This window comes from Mirounga leonina, unplaced genomic scaffold (genome assembly GCF_011800145.1).
Source record: "Mirounga leonina isolate KUSES-001 unplaced genomic scaffold, KU_Mleo_1.0 Mir_114, whole genome shotgun sequence".
NCBI classification, from domain to species: domain Eukaryota; kingdom Metazoa; phylum Chordata; class Mammalia; order Carnivora; family Phocidae; genus Mirounga; species Mirounga leonina.
In genome coordinates, this window is record NW_023270265.1 from 15,248,967 (window position 1) to 15,269,032 (window position 20,066).

General features: G+C 46.6%; 1 long non-coding RNA gene across 1 annotated transcript; it reads right to left on the reverse strand.

Annotated features, from left to right (window-relative positions):
* Positions 1-304: 304 nt before the first annotated feature.
* LOC118022994 lies at positions 305-19,326 on the reverse strand. Its single transcript, XR_004682618.1, has 3 exons — positions 17,731-19,326; positions 16,645-16,810; positions 305-645 (listed from the first exon to the last, which is right to left on the reverse strand). It is a non-coding gene; the product is annotated as an uncharacterized LOC118022994 (long non-coding RNA).
* Positions 19,327-20,066: the final 740 nt, after the last annotated feature.

Genomic DNA, 20,066 nt, shown 5'->3' on the forward strand with positions numbered 1-20,066 from the left:
AGTAAACACAATATATGTGGGACACAGTATGGAGGATGCTCTCTGAAGAAGAGGAAGGAAGGATAAGCATGAGACCTCAAAGAAAATGAGGGATCTGATTTCATCTCGAAGACACATGTATTTTTTGGATTGTTCACCGGATAGCTGGACACCAGGGCAGCAGACTTCAGACATATCATAAGTGACAGAAGCAGCAGTGGTCCCCTAAGTAGGAGACATACAATGATCTATTGCAGTATATATTATAAAGCCATTATAACTTTTATTCATATTTATTTTTTGTTTCCTTTCACTGCATGATTTCTAATACATACATAATTTATAAACTAATACATAATAATTTATAAACTAAAAGCATACACAGATTTAAGTCTTTGCTCAAAAGCTTTTTTACCGGTAGGTAGGGTTAGACAATCATAGATTGTTAGAGGCCAAAAAGGAACAAGGCCTGGCCTGGGAAAACCTGGGCCCTCTCAGGCTGGGAGCCCTGGGCCCACTACAAGCACATTACATTATCCATTCAACTGACAATACAGGTCCTTTCTGGGTGATTCTGTTCCACCGTCTTATAGCTGCAGGTCTCCTTGTTGAAGATTTTCTGGCACTTGGCTTTTGTGATAACACACAGGTGTAGTAGGGCTGTCACTGAGACAAGAGCAAGGCCTGTTAGAAGGGAATAGGATGCCCCACCTCCCCAGGACTAGCTCCAACTGTCTGGGATGCCCCTCACCAACTTAAGGTCACTCTTTGGCTGGCAACACCGAAGTGCCACCTTCAGGAAGCTGGACCTGAACACATAGAACCTGAACTATCAACACACAGATCATCTATGGCATCACTCTTAAATTCCACCTTGCCCTGCAGGCACAGAAAGATAGCAGTGAGGGCGCCTGGGTGGCTCAGTTGGTTAAGCGACTGCCTTTGGCTCAGGTCATGATCCTGGAGTCCCGGGATCGAGTCCCGCATTGGGCTCCCTGCTTGGCGGGGAGTCTGCTTCTCCCTCTGACCCTCCTCCCTCTCATGCTCTCTGTCTCTCATTCTCTCTCTCTCAAATAAATAAATAAATAAAATCTAAAAAAAAAAAAAAGAAAGATAGCAGTGAGTTCTGATAGGCCCAGAAGCGGATCTGGGCTCTTGTGGGGCCAGGCAGCTTGTCCCAGCCTGACTCTTCTTGCCCTCCCTACTCAGGATGTGCCAGCAGTACTGCTGCTGGAATATGGGAAGGGAACTGTCCCTGGCATGGAGGCCAGTTAGGATGGGAGCTGGCTCAGCCAAGAGGAACAAAGAATCACTCCGGTGGGGGGCGCCTGAGTGGCTCAGGTCATGATCCCAGGATCTTGGGATTGAGCCCTGCGTCGTCTCATGGGGCTCCCTGCTCAGCAGCAAGTCTGCTTCTCCCTCTCCCATCCACCCTTCCCTCCCCCCGCTCCTGCTCTATCTCATTTGCTCGTGCTCACTCTCTCTCTCAAATAAAATTTTTTGAAAATATTAAGAAAAAAAGAATCACGGGCGCTTGGGTGGCTCAGTTGGTTAAGCGATTGCCTTCGGCTCAGGTCATGATCCTGGAGTCCCGGGATCGAGTCCCGCATCGGGCTCCCTGCTCAGCAGGGTGTCTGCTTCTCCCTCTGGCCTTCCTCCCTCTCATGCTCTCTGTCTCTCATTCTCTCTCTCTCAAATAAATAAATAAAATCTTAAAAAAAAAAAAAAAAGAATCACTCCAGGTGGGGATCATAGAGCTCAGAAAGAATATGATGAAAACTAGGTGTTACCAGAGAGAGAACCAATTCTGAACTCAGGTTTGACTGCTCGCTGCTCTAAAATCAATACTCAAGAAACAAGTGATGGTGGGAAAGGAAAGGAAAGGTTGCTTTATTCAGGAAGCTGGCAACCTGGGAAGATGGTGGACCAACATCCCAAAGACCATCTCCCCCATCCAGGTGAAGCCAGAAAGTTGTAAAGGGGAAAGCAGGGGAAACAGTGAGGGGGCACTCTGTGCAGGAGACCCTGGTTCATCATATGTTGACATGATGTGGAACAGACTTACTGCCCTCAGTGGCAGCTGTTTGGGGTTTTTTTTTTTTAAGATTATTTATTTATTTATTTATTTATTTATTTATTTATTTAACAGAGATAGAGAGAGTGTAAGTAGGCAGAGTGGCAGACAGAGGGAGAGGGAGAAGCAGTCTCTCCGCCAAGCAGGGAGCCCGATGCGGGTCTCTATCCCAGGATCCTGGGATCATGACCCGGGGCCGAAGGCAGTCGCTTAACCAACTGAGCCACCCAGGCGCCCCAGTGGCAGCTGTTTTCAAATGTGGTCAGGACTGGGCGCCTGGGTGGCTCAGTTGGTTGGGCGACTGCCTTTGGCTCAGGTCATGATCCTGGAGTCCCTGGATCAAGTCCCGCATCGGGCTCCTGCTCGGCGGGGAGCCTGCTTCTGCCTCTGACCCTCCCCCCCTCTCATGTGCTCTCTCTCTCTCATTCTCTCTGTCTCAAATAAATAAATAAAATCTTAAAAAAAAAAAAAATGTGGTCAGGACTTATCTCCTGGGAAAGTCTGGGCCGTCACTCCTCAAGGCCAGTCAGTGGTCTGCAAAATCTCAAGGAAAGTAGGTTAGTTCTGCTACAAGCCAAGGGGCTTAGGTCGGCAAGCAAGCAGTGCCTAAGCTTGAAGCAAGTCAACCCTTAAGACCGGTTGGAGTGCTGTTACATAGGGACCATCTCCCTGGGATAATCCACCCACACATTCAATGGTGCAAACCATTTTAGGGCTCATCGCCCTCCAGAAACCCCAGATTTAAATTGCCCCTCCCCAAAGTGTACATAGAAGCAGCTATCTCCAGGGCCCTTTGTGATAATGTTTCCTTCCAAAAGGTGTCCCTTGACTTATTTTAACAAAAGAGGACATTTCAACACTCTCCCCAAAGAGTAAAAACCATAATGATAAATGGAAAAAGATTTTCCCAGGCACCTGCGGTGGGGGTCCTGGACAGTGGGGAGACCAGGGCAGTCTGGGCCTGGGCCTCCAACCTCAGGCTGGACCGCCGTGGGGCAGCTTGAGATCTGGACAGCGTCCCCTAGAAAATGCAATAGGTCAAAAAATTCTCCCAGAGAACAATGTAATCAAATCCTTTATTTTGTTACGGCAAAGGAAAAAAAAAAAGTTGGTGAGAAAAACTCGCTAGGCTGTCAGACAATTACAGGGCAAAGGAGTTGGCACTGAACAGTAGGGAGAAATGCACACATTTCCTCTGGGTGAAGCAGTGTGCCAAACGGGATAGGCAATGTGGCAGGAAAGAGGGGAGGGGCACCTTGAGCCCAGACTAGATTTTCAGTTACTGACCCAGGCTCAGGGGACACAGAACTGGCAGAGAGAAGGCATTACATATTTGAGTTAATTTATATTTAAAATCTCATTTAATTTTCATATTCACCTGATTATCCCTATTTTACAGTGAGTAAACTGAGACTCAGAGAGATTAAGAAACTTATCAGGGTCACACAGCTGGTATACAAGAGAATGGAGATTCAGACTCAGTTACTCTGACTCTAGCATGGGGGCTCTTCTCACGTCACTCCTTTCTGTACTCGATTCACAGAACCCTGGAAGAGGGTTGTACTGACATACCTGTGATGATGCGGCACTGACCAGGGTGGGGGAGTGCCAAATCCAGGGGACATGGATGCCTTGGCCTCTTTGGAGATGCACTCATATCAGAGAGGAACATTTCACTAGCCCTTAACTTGGTCCAGTACAATCACACCCTACAGCCACACTGACACTTTATAGAAAGACAATGTCAGATTTCTGGAACCACAAAACCAAGGTTCAGCTGTAATATGTGGTGACCCAACCAAGGCAATACTTGGGAACCTGCTTCAGCCAGCCAGCCAGCCAGTCTCCCAATCCAATATCCTTCCTGTTCCATTAAGGACTTAGCATGGGGCACACTCAATACATATATTTGGAATTTTCCAGACACTTAAAATCTGTGGCACTCAGGTGTTTAAGTCAAGTGCTCATTCCTCCACTCACTGCTAGTGCCATAAGTCTCTCGGAGGCACTTGTTAAAATTCAGATTCCTTCGCCCCTATAGATTCTGATTCAGTAGGTTCTGGGATGGGCCCCAGAAATGTGTATTTCATCAAACTTCCCAGCTGTGTCTGTGATCAGGCAAGTTTGGGAAACGCTATTTATGCCAATGCTTCTGTCATCAGAGCAGCTCCTGTTCTTGCAAAATGCTACAGGCTGAGCCTGGCATGAAGACATCAGATGGACTGTGGGGAGGGGTGTGGGGAGTGGCTCTTATGGACATAGCTGCTGAGGAAATAGGACAATTAGGGTCATAATTTGGGTACTCTCTGTTTTATCACCCCAAGCACTAGACCTTTGGTGTCCACAGTAATCCAGCAAAAACATCTACACAAACTTTGTGCTGACTTGAGTTAAACTGAGCCAGTGAAGCAACACAGGGTTTAGAGTGTAAAGCACACTACAGGTCATCCTCTGCACCTTCACATGCAACCCCCTCCGCTGTGCTCACAGCCACTCCTGTTCTTGCAAATGGCCACAAGCTAAGGCTAAAGTGACACTGGCCAACTTCTAGAATACCTTCAGATGATTGGGTGTTATTTCCTATCCTGAATACAACCCATCTGGATATAGGTATTTAATAATAAAATATTTATCAAGTTTCAAACCTACTTAAAGGAAATAAGCCGGGGTGCCTGGGTGGCTCAGTCGGTTAAGCGTCTGCCTCCGACTCAGGTCAAGATCCCAGGGTCCTGGGATGGAGCCCCGCATCGGGCTCCCTGCTCGGGGAAGCCTGCTTCTCCCTCTCCCACTTCCCCTGCTTGTGTTCCCGCTCTCGCTGTGTCTCTCTCTGTCAAATAAATAAATAAAATCTTAAAAAAAAAAAAAAAGGAAATAAGCCTGGGGTAGAAGCACCCCAAATGTATGAAACATTATTCAGCCTCATAAAGGAAGGAAATTCTGAGACATGCTATAACACGGATGATCCTTGAGGACATTATCTGGAAATAAGCCAGTCACAAAAGGACAAATACTGTATGATAGCACCTAGATGAGGTACCTAAGGTTGTCAAATTCATAGAGACAGAGTAGAATGGGGGTTGCCGGGGACTGGGTGGAGGAGGGAACAGATGGTTGTTTAATGAGCACGGAGTTTCAGTTTGGGAAGATGAAAAAGTTCTGGAGATGGTGACACAGAAATGTGAATGTACTTAATGCCACTGAATTTTACACCTAAAAATGGTTAAAATGGTAAATTTTATGTTTTATATATTTTACCACAATAAAAAAAGGAAGGAAGGAAGAAAGGAAGGAAAGAAGGAAGGAAGGAAGGAAGGAAGGAAGGAAGGAAGGAAGGAAGGAAGGAAGGAAGGAAGGAAGGAAAGGAAGGAAGAAAGAAAAAGAAAGGAATGGCACTGAAAAACTAAACCTCCTTCAGGATGGGAATTTGAAAGAAGGGAGTACGTATTCCAGAGAGCAGCCCAACAGAGCTGAATCCCCCAACTGGCCCTGCTGACTTGAGACTTCCTCATAGCAACAGTTAATTCCATCTTGGCTACAAAGACACTCCTCACAGACCTTAGTCTCCCACTTGGAATTCGGCAAGTGTGTGACTCCATCAAGATCCTTGCACTTAAAATAATACATGTGGCATTGCGGCAGCGTCAGTGGGTCCCCAAGTCATGTAACTCGGGCCAGCCTTGCCATCTGCTCCTCACTCAGAAGGGGACAATCTCATCAATATTAAAGTTGTCTAAGAAAAGTGCTTCTGGGTTCACCCACAGCTAAATTCCAGTACTGTCCAGTTCATGTCACTGATCATTTCCTTACAGCAAGCTTAAATCCTTCCAAATTTTATTTCAGAACAGACATTTCAAGAAAAAGTAAGGCCTTCCTCTTTAATCAGATAGCTGTTATGAGCCAAAGTGTGCCTGGGGCCAAGTTTCTTGTTTTGTTTTTTCTGTGGCATTATCTCTGGAGAAATGCTTCATTTCTCCTCTTTCCTTTGGTTCTGAACCCCAAATACACATGTAAAACATCTTGAGTATTTTTAAATTTATGCCTGGGCCCCACCCCAGAACAATGAAATCAGAATCTCTGAGCATAGGGTTGAGCCTGCCATATTTTTAGAAAACTCCCCAAGTGATTCGAATGTTCAACCAAGGGGGAGAGCCCCTGCTTCAGATCCTCGGTGATCCAAGTGTGCTGGAAGAACTAGCAGCTTCAGCACCCCCTGAGGCCATCCTGGACATCACTCCCACCCCAGGCCCACAGAATCATAACCTGTATTTTTTTTTTTTTAAGATTTTATTTATTTATTTGACAGAGAGAGACACAGCGAGAGAGGGAACACAAGCAGGGGGAGTGGGAGAGGGAGAAGCAGGCTCCCCGCAGAGCAGGGAGCCCGATGCGGGACTCGATCCCAGGACCCTGGGATCATGACCTGAGCTGAAGGCAGTCGCTTAACCAACTGAGCCACCCAGGCACCCCATAACCTGTATTTTAACAAGATTCCCAGAAGGTTGGCATGCACATTAAAATTTGAGAAGTACTGCTTTGAAATTATCGACGGTTTTCCACTGTGGCTACAGGTAGGAGTTGATCAAGAAGTTTTTAAGTATGCAGTTCCTACCCTGAAGAGTCTGATGTACCTGGTCTGGGATGGGGCCTGAGCATTGCTAAGTTTCAAAAACCCTCCACAAAATTCTCAAACAGCTAGGGTTGAGAACTACTATCTTATATAAATGGCACATTAAAGTTCCTCATTTTACTCCATTTCTATATCTGCACTAATCCTCTCATGTACATTCAAAGGCCTACATCTGCCAACAGGTTACAATTACCAGGCTGCAATAATATAACAAATTGAGAAGCCAGGACCTACCATTAGATAGACCACATGGAGTGTGCTTATTTGGTATGGCACTGAGCATTGCATAAAGTGACAAAGGCAGCCAAAACCCAGAGGCTGCCCAGAACATTATGTAATGTAAAGCAGGGCTGGGAAGGAGAACTAATGAATTCAGATGGTAATCACCAAGTGAATGTCTTCTACCAGGATGCCTGCTGGACTCTGGCAGGTGGTTTAAAGGTGGAGCTTCTACCCTCAGGTAATCTAGCAAAGAAAGAAGACCTACACAGAATACTTCAAATAAACTGGAAAAAGCTAAATATGAGTCCCAAGTCACAGAGCAATGAGAGTGTGCTATTTTACTACAGAGGAGGTTCAAGAAACCCTTGTGGATAGGTGATTTTTAGCTGCTTTTTCAGAGTATGTATAATTTAAAGAATAGAAATGATGGGCGCCTGGGTGGCTCAGTCGGTTAAGCGACTGCCTTCGGCTCAGGTCATGATCCTGGAGTCCCGGGATTGAGTCCCGCATCGGGCTCCCTGCTCGGCAGGGAGTCTGCTTCTCCCTCTGACCCTCCCCCCTCTCATGTGCTCTCTCTCTCTCATTCTCTCTCTGTCAAATAATAAATAAAATCTTAAAAAAAAAGAAAAGAAAAGAAAAGAAATGAGGCAGTAGGGCGCCTGAGTGGCTCAGTTGGTTAAGCATCTGCCTTCAGCTCTGGTCAAGATCCCAGGGTCGTGGGATCGAGTCCCGCATTGGGTTCCCTGCTCAGCAGGGAGTCTGCTTCTCCTGGTGGAGGAGGTGAACAGCAAGAATAATTATTTAAGGGGCGCCTGGGTGGCTCAGTCGTTAAGCGTCTGCCTTCGGCTCAGGTCATGATCCCATGGTCCTGGGATTGAGCCCCACATCGGGCTCCCTGCTCCGTGGGAGGCCTGCTTCTCCCTCTCCCACTCACCCTGCTTGTGTTCCCTCTCTCGCTGTGTCTCTCTCTGTCAAATAAATAAATAAAATCTAAAAAAAAAAAAAAAAGAATAATTATTTAATGCCTAATACCCAGAGGGAAATAGAGGTATGTATGGGAAGCAAAATGCACAAGGATGGTTTCTGTTATGGCAATTTTTATGTAGAGGGATGTGAGAGTGCATCTCCAACTTCTTAAAACTGTTTGCAACATTTGACTTCACCTTTTCACTTGGAGGACTTGATTCTAAGAAGGATGGCACAGCGAAGGAGACAGACACTCCTCCTCAACAATACTCACTGCAGTGGGAAAATTGAAAAAAAAACAAGCAAACAAACCCAAATGCCCAAGAATAGGGCTGGTTGAAAACATGCTGATTCAAGAAAACAAAATAAAAATAAAACAAAACGAACAAACAAAAACCTGGTAAACCAAGGAGGTAAGAGAATATGAAATGCCATGAGCAAACGATCACTATGTATCATGAAGTGAAATACGGCGGGTTACATCACAATTATCTACCATGGTGATGAGCAGGAATCTTTACAGGCTGTGTACCCAGGGAAAGTCACACCAAACTTATACAAGAGAGGACAACCACCCACTTGGTACTATTCAGAAAGACACCTCACCAAGAACACATTCAGTGTTTACAGAAGGTCGACTACCGACAAGAAACTATGTTTTTAGATGCCTTACTTGTTCATAAATCAGGTCTCTACCCCAATTATACGTTTACTTTTGCCATCTGCACCCCTCCTTTGCCCTTAACTTGAAAGAGCAGAGGAGAGGAGAACTGCTTTCCTGAGCCTTCATCCTGTAGATGGCCAGGCACATGACTCATGGATGCCAATCCACAGCCAGGTGGCCAAGCTGGACTCCAAGAAGGCGTGAGACTAGTTCAGTGGGTCAGCTCAGCAGAGCCGCCAGGGCGCTGCTCTTGGAGTCTGAGAGCAGGAATGTCCCAAACCCAGCCTCCAGGGCATGAGAGAGCAGCACTCGGGAGCCCTGTTTTCCCTTGACAAGCCCCTTGGGCTCGAACAGCTCGAACTTCCTAGAACTCTTCTTGAATCTTCAGTCTTTACTCCCTGCTGCATCAAGCAAGCCTTCCTCCTCTTTGTTCAACGATGATCTTCCAAAAACCCTGCTTGCTCCCATGATGCCCAGGATGGCTTTTAAGGGGCAGCAACAAGCAGAGCCTCCTGGTATATTTAAAGGACTTACCATTTATATGAGTTTGCTCAGGCTGCCATAACAAAATATCCCAGACTGGGGGGTTTAAACAACAGAAATTTATTTTCTCACAGTTCTGGAGGCCAGAAGCCTGAGATCCAGGTGTTGGCAGGATTTGTTCCTTCTGAGGCTCTCTCCTTGGTTTGCAGATGGCCTTCAGCTTCCTGAGTATTCACATGGTCTTTCCTCTATGCCCATCTGCTTCCTAATCTTCTCAAAAGGACACCAGTCAACCTGGATTAAGGCTCATCCTTGTTTTACCCACAATTACATCTTTAAAGGCCCTATCTCCAGGGGTGCCTGGGTGGCTCAGTTAAGCCTCCGCCTCTTAATTTCGGCTCAGCTCATGATCTCAGAGTCCTGAGATTGGGCTTCAGACTTGGGGCTTCAGGCTCCATGCTTAGTGGGGAGTCTGCTTGAGGTTCTCTCTCTCCCTCTGCCCCTCCCCCCCACTATGCACGCACTCTCTCTCTCAAATAAATAAACAAATCTTAAAAAAATAAAGGCCCCATCTTCAATAGAGTCACATTCTGAGGTACAAGGGCTTAGGACTTCAACATATGAATTTTGGGGGAACACAATGCAACCCACCACACCATTTTGTCCCTAATTGCTCCACAGCTTGCTAGAGTGCCTCAAATTCCACCCAGGGTTTTCCTCTACCCACAGAGTAGAGCTCAGGCCTCTTCACCAATTGGCTCTCCAGGGTCTTCAGAGCTGACCACAGTGATCCTCTCCGGTGCCATCCTCTACCAGCCCTAAAATCAGTCTTACCACCCCCCCAACACCGCTTGGGGTACTCTCCTGCTCCCTTGAAGGTCTGCTTCCCCACTCACCAAGGAAACCACAGGCTCCTGCACACTTCTGCTTTTACCACATATGTTTAAACCACATCAGCTCTAAGTTCCTGGAAGTCAGGGGCATATTTTTCATGGCTTGTAGCCCCTTGGTTTCTTTTGAAACACCAAGTCTGAAGAATTTCCTAGGTATGAGTCCTATTGTATGTAGGTCACAAGCATGGGACCTCAGTTCCACAATCAGACCCACTGAGCAGGACTCCCTTAAAGAGGATGCATGGGAACCACTTACCTAGGGATGAGGGTGGTGGCTAGGCAGCTTCTAGGACAAGGGTTTCTAGAGGCCAGTGTGCAGTGACTGTGACCAGTGACAGTGAGATCTACCTGGAGCCATCGGCAGTGGGGTTTGGGGTTTCCATCGGACAAACCAAGCCTGCATCTCTGGCCTTCCATAAAACCTGTGAGTTTCCCGTTATCTTTCATAAATTACTTTCCTGCTCACACAGACTAGAGGAGGTTCTGCTGTTTACAGCTGAGAACTCCGTGACTCAGACAGTCCTGTTGATGTCCTTCCCACTGATCAGCACAGTGCCTGGCAGAGAGCAGCCACACGGGGTAGAATTGCACCTGGGTTAATGCAGGTATTCCAGAGCAGGAGAAAGATCCTGACCTTGTCACTCAGTGCCATGGTTAGAAAGAGCTCATCTGCCACTCATCAGGTGCTGGCAGGAAGGTGATTCTGCTTTCCCACCCCCTCACTCTCTGCCTCCCATCCCCAGGAGGCTGAGTGATGGGGAAAGGATGTTGTGAGCAGGGGTGAGGGCTGCTCACAGGGAGTGGGGAGAAAGGAAAACAAAATGAGCAGCCCTCCCCAGATGTCTTGCAGCCAGCTCTACCCAAACCTGCCAGATTGATTTTCAATGTTTGCTCCTATTTCAACTTCCATCTTTACAGACTGAATGGATCTTATTTTTCCCTTTATTTTAAAATGTATTTTAGATGCACACACACATGCCTCTCTTCCACCTGTCTCCCAGTCTGTCTGTTCCTCTAGATTGAACTCATGGCTGCCACTGATTCAAGCTTGCTGGAAATGGTCTGCACATACATGTGTGTGTGCATGCTTTGTGGAACACAATTCATAGGGCATTACACACACTGTTCTTTCTGCATCTTGCTTTCTTCTCTTAGTGCTCTATTCTTTCTGTGTTTGCATGCCTTTAAGTCCTATTCCCACTTTTTAAAAGTTTTATTTATTTACGTTCTACACCCGGTGTGGGGCTCCAACTCATGCTCTTCTGACGGAGCCAGCCAGGTGCCCCATATTCTCACTTTTTAAACAACTTTTTCTTTTGAAATAATTTAAGACTCACAAGCAGTTGCAAAAACAGTACAGTGGGTTTCTGGGTACCATCACCCAGCTTCTCCTAGTGATACTATCTTAAATAATCATAGCACATTTTCAAAACCCCAAAACTCGACATTGGTACAGTTGTAGAATAGTATAACTAAACTATAGACTTAATTCTGATTTCATCAATTTTTGTATGTGCTTTCTGGTTTGTTCAGTTCCCATTTAACACCATTCTACTTGGCTGTCTGGGCCTTCTCCACCATGTTACAGGGTAGGGTAAGTTGAGGGTCATGTGACATATCACACTGGCCCTGTCACTTGCCCAAAGTGACTTGGCCTTATGTCTCCTACGGGCCCCCCATGCATTCCGTCCCAGCTGCCTTCACCCTCCTTGCTGGCCGCGGACACCTCCAGACCTTTACCTAAATGTCACCCTCTCGGTAGGTCCTTTCCTGAGCAATTATACAACATCCCACCCACATGCCAGCCCCCACACACTACTTCTTCCTCACCTTCCCTGCTTTAGGTTTCTACAAAGCACAGATCATCACCTACCTAAGACACAGTGACCTACCTGTTCATTTGTCATTGCTTGCCTCCCCTCAGCTAGACTGTCAGCTCCTTTAGGGCAGGCGTTTTGACTCTTTTGCTCATGGTTTTATTCTCAACACTCAGAGAAGTACCAGGCATACAGTAGGTGCTACTTGTTGAATGAGTGAATGAGTGGCCAAAAAGTGCCCAGCACAGTTCCTGACACCCAACATGTGCACTGGAAATGGGAGCCATTGCTGCACTGCTGCTCTTGTATAAATTGAGACCAGTGATACCAGCCACCAGGCTTGCAGTGAGATTTAAATTAAGCCATGCATGTGGAAGGGGTGATAGAAACTGTAAAGTGCCATGCAAATAGGGGCTGAGAATTATTATCACAAAACTGTTTGTTGAGAACCTGGAGACTTGGTTCATTTTTTGGACCAGTCCCTGGGACTCAACAGAGCTGTCTCCCCTGTCAGGGATACTCAGGCTATGTGATAGCCTATCACAGAGTAACTACAAGCAGACTAGTTTGCCCCTGACCGGATGCAAAGCTCGCACTCCGTGTTCTGCCCCACCAGATGCAAATGCTTGTGAAGGAGCACACACGGTCTGCACTTGCCCCAGGACCCTCTCTCTGAGCCAGCCTCTTCCTCTAGTCACTGCTGGCCCCAGGACATTTGCCATGCCCTCCCAAGCTCCAACTGTTGGGAGAGAAAATATTCCATTGCTCAACTCTGAAACGGACTTTCAAGGCCGCAGACAGTGTTGTGCCAATATATTTAATATTGCTACAGTTAAAAAGAACAAAGTGAAGAAACTCTCCTGGGAAGTGGGCTTGCTTGGCAGCCAGGTCTTTATGGGGAGTAGTGTCCTGCTGGGACTACCACATTCTGGGCTGTGATGCTCGGCATCCGAGTATACGGACAAACCCATTACTTGCTCTGATCTGTGAATCCACAGGGTTGTACCAAACTCCCAAGAAACCCATAGATGAATGTCGACCTACCAAGTTCCCCTCATCACACTGACAAGGGGAATGAGGAAAGGAAGAACACGTATGGAGAGGCTTCCCTGTAGCAGCAAAGGGATTTTCCCTGTGAGGTCACCAAGTCTTCTCACTTGAAGAAAGAGAATGATAAGGAAAGAGAAGACCCTCTCACTGTCTATCACAGCTCATAAATGAAAGTATCTGAATCAGAACTCTGATCTGCTTGCTCCCAGCATTCACTCTCGGCTGTATCTCATGGTCTCTGTTGATCACAGTCTCCTCCTTTAGAAAATGCTGCCTGAGGAGCTGGGTGAATGCAGAATCAGAGCAATATTTGTGCACAGGTTAAGACAGAAGTAGGTTCTAATCCAAGTTCTCAAAAGATTGGCATGAAAAATAAATGAGAGACTGTGTCTCAAGATTCAGCCCAGAGCCTGATAAAGGGTGATGTCATTTATTTTTTATTTTTATTTTTTTTTAAAGATTTTATTTATTTATTTGACAGAGAGACACAGCAAGAGAGGGAACACAGCAGGGGGAGTAGGAGAGGGAGAAGCAGGCCTCCTGCGGAGCAGGGAGCCCGATGTGGGGCTCAATCCCAGGACCCTGGGATCATGACCTGAGCCGAAGGCAAGACGCTTAACCACTGAGCCACCCAGGCGCCCATGATGTCATCATTTTTTATAGAGGCAGGTAACGCCAAGCAACAGCAGCTTGCTGCATCCCTCTACCTCCACTCCCCCACCCCCTGCCCCAGAGTCTGGTGGCCCAAGCCTCCTCTACTCTGGGAAGTGTTGGCAATGCTCTGCTGGATTTTGTCTCTGTGATGTACCATTTGCTTTCACACTGAGGGCAGTGCCACAGCCACAAGCACGAGGCCACACTTCACTGGGAACACACCCTTTCCATCATGAGGTCCGTCTGCAGCTGGTGATTCTGGGGAAAAGGGAAGGTTGGAGCAGCTGCTTTCTATAAATGGATGATCTCAGTACATGTAGGTTTTTACTTGCTAATTTTCTCTCAGAAGTAGCTTCAATTTCACATTTTATGAGAAACCATGTGACATCTTGTCATATCTACTGGGTAAACATCTTTCCTGATGATCCCCAAACATTGCTTCCCTGTAGTTCACAGATAGGCCTTTGAGAAAAGGTGGGCAAAGTATTGGCACATGCAGGAGTCTTGATACGTTGATTTGATAAATATTCATCGAGTGCCCATTCGGTGCCTTCTGATTGCACAGCAACTCCTTCCTTTCAAGTTCCAATCCAGGATTATTTTATTTTCAGAAATACAACTTCCCTTACTGTAACCCAGGGGGATTCACGTTTGCTAAATTGATAGGTGGTTGGTCTTTTAATTTAATTAACATAGACTCCTCCCTCCCATGGGAGACAGATGATACAGAAAAAACACTGCTTGGCCCTTTATGTGTATCTATTCTTTTTGCCAAGTCCATTTTACAAGTGAGCCTTTAAAACGTTTATTGTAATAAACTGTATTATGGCTTTTAAGCAGCAATGAGCAAGGCCTGAGACTGGGGGAAAATCCAGTGACTAGCTAGTAAATCGTAGAGTTCCATACACTGTCAGAGGGAAATGACTATAGTCTCAGGGAGCAGGGCAAAGGAGGGAGGAAGAATGAGGGTGGGTGCACCTCACATCATCAACTGAAATATAGAAATAGTGGGATGAGCCTACTTACCTCTCAGGGCTATTGTGAAGACTCAGGAAGTAACAGATGGCAAAGAGTGAACATAAAACACTCTATAAACTAGGTTTTCTATTCCCTGCTATAATTATGACAAAGAATGTTCAGGAGTTTTCTAGTGGACAACTACTGGTCTAATTTTTAATCTCTTGGGAAGAGCTGTCTTTGGAATAGGAAACACTGTTTTGCTAGCAGAGGCTCAGTCTTGCTGACATTTGATTGATCAGGTGGCAATGGGAGAGAACATGCTGTCCTCTCTCACCACCTAAAACCTAAAGACTGTTTTAAGATGGCCTTTACAAGCCAGGCTTTGAAATGGAATCTTCCTAATGGACATTGTTCCTATGGACAATTTCTCATGGAGCCCATAAAGCCAGGTAAGAGTGGTCATGGCACATTCCCCCCTGTGCCTCAGGTGTCCTCCTATCTTCTCAGTTGCCGTTTCTGGGAATTTGGGCTACTGTGGGAAGAGCTGCTACCTCACTGACTGCAGTTTGCCATGCAAAGGAGGGTGGACTCCAGTAGGATGTCAGCCAGAGCATGAGCTCCTCAGCACCCCGTCTTCCACTGTGCCCACACTATCCCTGCCTGTCCATCAGCCCGCAAGCCCCCTGCCCCAGCTCTGCCCCCACAGAGCTGCTCAGCATTCAGAGAGCCACACACAGCCAGCTGGCTCTCCTTTGGACTGATGCCTCATCAGGGTTGGGTTCCTAGGATTGGTGGAGCCCCCTCTCCACCAGTCTCCAAATCGAGTACTTGTTTCCTGTCAGTCACTCTCCCATCCTTTTCTGGAGCCCTCCCAGATTGTTATCACTTCTCTTAAACCTGCCATCCACCTGTGCCTCCTTGACACCCAGAAGATAATCTTGCTTCTTATCTCACAGAGAAGGGAGATGAGAACCGCCCCACCCGTCTATTCCATCAGCTCTCCCTCCAGCTCCCTGGTTTTACCAGAGGCGCCATCTGGATCCCATTCACCCCTACACATCTTCCCAGGGGCTTCCTCCTGCCTCCCTCATGACAGGTGGGCCTGAAAGGGCAGACGGAAAAATATCCAGTATATGAGAATTGTCAAGTTTCCAGCCAGGAAAGAACAATCCGCTCTGAAGAGCCACCCAACCCCGTCATTGTTTGATTTTAGAGTCTGCGGTGATACCCCATTGGCAAGACCAATTTCTGCACTAGTCAGGATCTTGTCATCTGTGTTAGAAAAATGGACTCAAATGAGCATCGGCAAAAGGACATGTTTTGGTTTCAAGTGTTCAGTCCAGAGGTGAAGAGGCTTCTGTATTTAGGATCTGAGACTGTCAGGCCTTACAGTTTTCACTCTCCAGAAACCAGAAAGATGGAGGCCGACCCTAGTCCATGTATTAATTTATGCAAAATAAGTATTTCCATTTACTTCTACAGGACAATAAGACAAATTCACTTCCACGTGCCCAAAGATGCAACAGAGGCTGTCGCACAGCATTGGGAAGGGTGAACCCCTCTCTACACGGGGCAAGGGCGGCAGGGGGACAGAGATTCTGCAGTGTCAAGGGAACCTCACAGTGGGATTGTGAAGCCACTAGAAGAACAGCAAGAACTGTCACAGCTGTGGGGTTCTGGGGCCACCCAGCAACACTAAACGCCATGAGCCATGTCTACTGTGGGCTGGTGTCAGAAGAATGTTTGAAGCTAAGGAGCCCAAAAAGACTGCTGGCAAATGGTCTTTTTCTTTTCCCCTGTAAGGCAATTAGAAAGCTTATCAGAGGAGGGTGAAAACAACAGATAAAACGCTGAAGCAAAGAGGTGGTGCTACAGCAAACAGGTTTGGGATTACCGAGAAACAAAACCAGGCTTTGTTCCAGACAGAGGGGTGCCCCAGGCATTCCCTGGGAGCCTCAGAACTCGTTTGTCAAGTGGATTAAAGGCTATTTAGTCAAGGATCATGGGTTTACAGTTTAGAGCAACTACACAAAGACCCTGGAAGCCACTGCCTTCCTGACAGCCCCCTTTGCGAAGTTGGTCCTTGCCTTCTTCTGAAGATAAGGTGGTGACAATAAGGCTTTGGTGGCAGGTAGCCTGTTCCTTCTTTCTGGGGTGCTATTCAAAATGTTGAACAATCAGCGTGACTCAACCACTGAGCCACGAGTACAGTTGCCAGCAGTCTGTGTGGGGTACCCTGCTGTGCCAGGTGTTACCTTTTCCGTTTCCAGGTCTGCTCAGGTGTGGAGGGGCCAAGATATTCTGTCTGTACGGTGCGTGGAGGCACTCCAGGGACTCAGGGCAGGGCCTTTTATCCTCCAGCACATCTGAAAGGCTGCACACTGGCATCACCAGCCCTGATGGTCTCTTGTCAAAGAGCACCTGCAAAGCAAATGTGGCCACCAGCACGAGAGAAGAAAGTCACCAGCAGCCTTTGCAGTCTCCTTGTGACTAGTGCTGTCCAGAATTCCCTCAGGACAGAGGGCTAAGAGGTAGGAGTAGAGTGGAACCAACACATCAGGCCTCTTACAACTGCCTGCATGTACCGCCTCCCCGAGTTTTCATTGCAACCCTGCAAAACAGGCATTTTCACTCCCATTTTATTGGCGGGATAATTGAGGTTTAGAAGGACGAAGAAATCTTTCTAGGTTCTCCTGGTGGTAAGAAAGAGGCAGCATTTGAACCCAGGCCTGCTGACTCAGAGCCTGTGTTCTCTCTATAGTCTGACGCTGCACCCCACACGCATGTACCCGAAGGACCTGCAACAGCCGGATTCAAGTGAAAAGAACAAAAGCACCATGGAGCTGGAGCGCCAGGACGGCACTGCCACCTGGATGGGGCCTTCAGGCCAGGCTGTCCACTGCCCTCCTTCTCTCTCATCCTCCTCTCTTGACAATGTGTGTGAACCTCCCATGACCTTTGGCATTAGGGAATTCCAACCGAGGCTAACCAGCCTAATAACTTAGGATACAGCCCACCTGTTTTCATTTTTATTTTTCAAACCACCCTCCTTTAATAGGTGTTCACTATGAAAATAAATGCTTGTCACACATAGTTACTAATCTTTGCCATGGTGGGCAAGGTAAAAAGGAACGTACTGCTAAATCCATGTGAGATCTAGGCAAGACGCCCATCCTCCCCAGGTCTTGTTACTAGGCAGAGAATGGCACTGGAAATGGGGAAGGGGAGGTAGGGGTCTCCATGCAGAAGCAGTGCCCTGGCAATTAGTCATATGTGGACATGACCCTGAACAGACTGGCCAGCATCAGTGGCACGTGTTTTAGATGGTGGTCAGGGCTTACCTTCTGGAAAAGTCTGGGCCTTCACTCCTCAAGGCCAGTGGCCTGCAAATCTCAAGGAAAGTAGGTTAGTTCTGCTATAGACAAAGAGACTTAGGTCAGCAAGAAGGGAGCTTAGGTCAGCAAGCTGGGAGCACAGAAACTTGAAGCAGTTTAACCCTTAACTCCTGATTGGAGTGCTGTTATAGTCTCAGATCCTCTTTGGCAAATGAGGGAGTCAGCTCTCTATTGGGGTGGCAAGCTCAAACGTTTACAGGAGCCAGACAGGTAACGTAACAAGCGAAGAAAAGACCACTTCCCCAAGCAAATTTGCTTTCTCTCATTTTTCTTGAAATGGATATCGCCTCTAGTCTATTTCACTTTATTTCAATTTTGACAGATACCTATGTGTAACAAATACATTTTTGATGACCTTAAAAATAAAACAGTTATTTTAGCAGCAAAAATGAGTTTATTCAAGAATAGCAGAGAACTGCAACGTGGGACAAGCAAGCTATGGCAAAAACCATAGGCTAGTCCAAGAAAGGAAAGGAATGTTATTTTCTGGAGAAGGAAGAGGAAGTTGGGAGGGGTTGTTTTGAAGGAAAGTCCATTGGAGTAAAGCAAGAGTACAGGGTGATGACGGTTTCTCATTGGCTTTGTTGCTGAAGAGATGTAATGTACATTTCTCCCGTTGGTGCTTATAACTGATGATTCTTTCCTGTTGACAATTCTGCTGGGGTCTGAAGTGACAGTTTTTCCAGTAATTGATGCAGAGTGGTAGGGCTGGAGAGCTCCCCCTTCTGGTCTCCCGGCTCCATTTTAGTTAGGTTTCCCTTTATTAATTTTGTTTTTACTGTAAGAGGGAACTGGACGAATGTGATGATAAATGCCTGCTGCACTCAGCACAGATTTCAAAGACAATAGGAATGGTGGACATAGTGCTGGCCCAGGAAGAAAACTCTCACCCCTGGATTTCACACTTAGGCTCTTTCTAGAATGCTCTTCCCCCAGATATTCAGAGGCTTACTCCCTCACTGCAGGCCATAGCTCAGAATAGTCCTCTGCTTGCAACCTCTCCTTTCTTCCACACTGCTTTTTGCATTTCTTTTTTCTTTTAATTGAAATCCAATTAGCTAACATTAGTTTCTGATGTAGTGTTCAATGATTCATCAGTTGCATATAACACCCAGTGCTCATCACATCACGTGCCCTTCTTAATGCCCATCACCCAGTTATCCCATCCCTGTACTCACCCACACTGCTTTTTATTCATAGCATTTACCACTACCTGATAATATTTTATGTGTTTGACAGAGAGAGAGACAGCAAGAGAGTGAACACAAGCAGGGGGAGTGGGAGAGGGAGAAGCAGGCTTCCCACCGAGCAGGGAGCCTGATGCGGGGCTCGATCCCAGGACCCTGGGACCATGACCTGATCCCAAGGCAGACACTTAACGGCTGAGCCACCCAGGCGCCCCATGTGTTTATCACCTGCCTTGTCCATGTGCAAGTGGACAGTGCAAGTGCCATGAAGTGAAAACTGGACACATCTTGATCACTACTGTAATCCCAGCACCCAGAACAGTACTCAGCACATAGCAGGTACTCAACAACTATTTTTTTTTTAAGATTTATTTATTCGAGGCGGGGAGGGGCAGAGAGGGAGAGACAATCTAAGCAGACTCCCCGCTGAGTGCAGAGCCCGACTTGGGGTTCTATCTCATGACCCTGAGATTATGACCTGAGCCAAAATCAAGAGTCAGATGCTTAATGGACTGAGCCACCCAGGTGCCCCTCAACAAGTACTTTAAATCAATGAATGAATGAATATTAACAAGTTACTTTTGGGGTAAAGGGTTGGAACAGTGAGGGATAGAGGTTTCACTTTTCATTTTATACTTTCTGTACTATCTGAATTTTTCTAATCTCTTGCATATATTACTTTCTAAAAATACTAACATTGGGGGTACCTGGCTGGCTGTTGGTACAGCATGTGACTCTTGATCTTGGGGTCATGAATTTGAGCCTCATGTTGGGTGTAGAGATTACTTAAAAAAAAACCAATATAGATTATTGGAAAGTGGGATTTGGGACCAAATTATTTTCTTTGCATATTTCTGTACTTTTAAGAATGTTAATAAACAGTATTTTTAAAAACGGGATAGTAGGACCTGCAGTTTGAATGCTGCCTTCTGGGGGCACCTGGCTGGCTCAGTCAGTAGAACATATGACTCTTAATCTCAGGGTCATGAGTTTGAGCCCCACATTGGGCATGGAGCCTACTTAAAAAGTAAATAAATAAATGCTGTTTTCTGTCTTTCCAACAAAGTTCTTTATGCAGAACTATTTAAGAGAAGA